The following is a 3,294-nucleotide window of genomic DNA, read 5'->3' on the forward strand; positions in this document are numbered from 1 at the left end:
CCGGGGCAATAATATGGTGATTTGGTAATAAGGAGAAATGTAATTGGCATAAGGTATCATAATTGAGAGTGCTTTATGTGTACAGGAAGCTTTGTGCTTGCCTGGAGCCAGTAACAGAGTAGTATGTTGTATGGTAAAAGTGCTCATCATGGCTTTCCTTTAGTCATGACCCCACAAGTAGTTGTGTTCCCTTCCCTCATATCAATAAATCAATTCCCATACTTTCCAGCTTAAAAGGCATGTTCTTTTAAAGATTCCTTTAAAGGGCCTTAATGCCACCTGCAAATGTTTTGCATTCCCAGAGGGATAGTTCACCAGGCATTGTTAAAGGGAAAATCCATTACTCTTCAAATTGCTGGTAAAGAGTATATTTAAAATCAGATCACATTATTGCTTCTTTTCATATAAAAATTTCAGGTACTACTTTTATTAATTCACTATTGGACAATGCATCTCCACTGTGTAATGCAGTTTGACAACACTTTGACTGCTATGTCTCAATGCTATGGAATCATGGGAGTTGCAGTTTTAAAAGGTCTTTAACCTCTGCCAAACAGTTCTATGACTTTGTCACACTGAAGAAGTCCTGGATCGCTTTGTCCCACCAGCAGTCATGCAGGGGTCGTGAGGACCCTTTTCCTCACGCTTCATTCCATCGCGGCTTCCCCCCTTCCTCATCACATGAGGGGAAGCCCTTTTTTGGTGGCTCAACCCATCTTTCCTTATGGAAATATGAGGAGCCTGCTGTTGTCTGCCATCACAATTTTTTCAGTGACAGCAGCACTCCAGCCACGGAGCTGCCCCAGAAGTAGTTGGCTGGAGTGTGATGGGAGCTATCAAACTCCATGGCTAAAGCCCAAAAATACAGTCGAGGCATGTAAAAATAAGGTACGTGTGAAGAGGTCCCTAACGCATTACAAAATTTCAGATCCCATGATCCCATAGCATCGAGCCTCTGCAGTTAAAGTGGTGTCAAACTGCATTAATTACACAGTGGAGATGCACTCTGACCCTACTAGCAGCATGAGTGATTTAGGATTGTTTTTGGCTCCCCAATATTTTAAAGGAGAGTACAGAAGCATTGGTATCAGAATTCACCTCCATTTTCAATTTGCTTCTGCACCTGTGAGCTGAAAAAGAAACTGGGAATCAGCTTCAGCCTTTTCTGGTTTTTCATAGTTTGATCAAAAGTGAATCAGATACCACCTTGCCTTGCCTTTATATTATCACCTGAGATGAGCTGTGACAACCTTACACTTCTCTCTTGGCATTACTTCTGTGCCGTGCATTTACTTCTTAACCAGACAGAGCTGTCCTGCTTTATACAAGTTTCATTTTCTTTGAGAGGTTGTTATTGACTCTCTATACATACAGATCTGAAATTTCTTTGATTTGTTTTTACACAGCCCGGAGGAGTTCAGTAAAAAGCAACACTTGCACTTTGGAAAAGTTACTTGGATGCTGGTAATCCTAAATCAATCTTGTCTAAATCTTTTATTTCCTTAGAGAGTTGGTGACTAGTGGACCTTCTAAGTAGTGATCATACAATACTCTCTTACCCTTTAGATTTGTGTCTGTCTACTGCATGTATTACCATGGCCTATATTGCTGGGAATAATGGAAGTTTTACTCCAATACCTCTGGAGTGCCTCGGGTTGTGCAAGGCTCATAATGTTAATGAATGAGAAGTTAAGTATTCTTTCACACTCAAAACACAGTTTTCACCCCCCCCCCCCCCCAATTGCTTTTAAATTGCAAAAGAACTACAGTAGCGGTTTAAGGGTTCAGACAACCACAAAACTGAGAAGACTGCAAGTAATCCCTGTTCCCATTTATTTTACCTTACCTTACAGCAGGTCTACACAGCCTGTGGCACTCCATGTGTTTTGAACTTCAGCTCCCAGAATTCCTGACTATTTAAGCTGGCATGTATTTATTGAAGCAGTTGTTGCCATGTCTTTTACCATACACATTATAAAGGCATTTACATAATAAATGTTAAATACGTACCTTATAGAAAAGTAAATAAAAATAGCAGGACAGGGGATGATTCAACATCCAGTAAAATATGGAGTCAAGTAACATTTTTTTCAAAGGCTGGATAAATTTTAAATATATGTATTTGTTCATATTCGTATATATACATCTAAACCAGTGGTTCTCAACCTTCCTAATGCAATGACCCCTTAATACAGTTCATGTTGTAGTGACCCCCAACCATAAAATTATTTTTGTTGCAACTTCAGAATTTACTTGCTTACTTTTATGAATCACAATGTAAATATCTGATATGCAGGATGTATTTTGATTCACTGGACCAAATTAGGCACAAATACTCAATATGCCAAAATTTGAATACTGGCAGGGTTGGGGGGGGGGGGGTTATTTTGTCATTTGGGAGTTGTAGTTGCTGGGATTTATAGTTCACCTACAATCAAAGAGCATTCCAAACCCCTCCAAAGATGGAATTGAACCAAACTTGACATACAAAATTCCTATGACCAACAGAAAATACTGGAAGGGTTTGGTGAGCACTGCCGATCTTGAGTTTTTGAGTTGTAGTTCACCTACATCCAGAGAACACTGTGGACTGAAACAATGAAGGATCTGGACCAAACTTGGCATAAATACTCAATATGTCCAAATGTGAACTGCCATGTGCCAAGCACTCCTGCACTCCCCTCTCTGCTTGGAGTGTCCAGAAATAACCCTCTCCTTGGTTGAGAAGCCAGCTGAGAGGCTGGCTAATCACAGCGGGAGGAGTGGGAGAATTCACTTTCTGTTTCCAAAAAGGAAGAGAAGGACAGGCAGAGAGATCTTCAGCCTCCTCTGCCAAAGGAACACCTAAGACCATTAGAAATATGTTTTTTGATGGTCTTTGGTGACGCTTCTGACACCCTCTTCGCAACCACCTCAGGGGTACCGACCCTCAGGTTGAGAAATGCTGATCTAAAAAATCAGGTTTAAATTGAAATCACTAGAATAATTAACAAGAATAAACAAATGAAGTAGCCCACTTCATTTATAAAATATCTAAAATATCAGATAAACATTTCCTGAACAACAGCCTTGAAATATCAGAGTCTTGAAACAGAGCATAATATACAACGCATATGTTAATCACAAAACCACTTATATAGAAACAAAGCACATTTTAAAAAAAACACGATGCAGTGCTTTGCTGTAAACCTGTCCCTTCAGAGCTACAATTTAATTCTTCCAAGCAAAATGTTCAGCACAAAATTGAACATCTCATAATGAACTATTCTTTAAAGAGTGTTCTTTTCTTTAAGT

The sequence above is a fragment of the Anolis sagrei genome, chromosome 3 (assembly GCF_037176765.1).
Source record: "Anolis sagrei isolate rAnoSag1 chromosome 3, rAnoSag1.mat, whole genome shotgun sequence".
NCBI lineage: Eukaryota > Metazoa > Chordata > Lepidosauria > Squamata > Dactyloidae > Anolis > Anolis sagrei.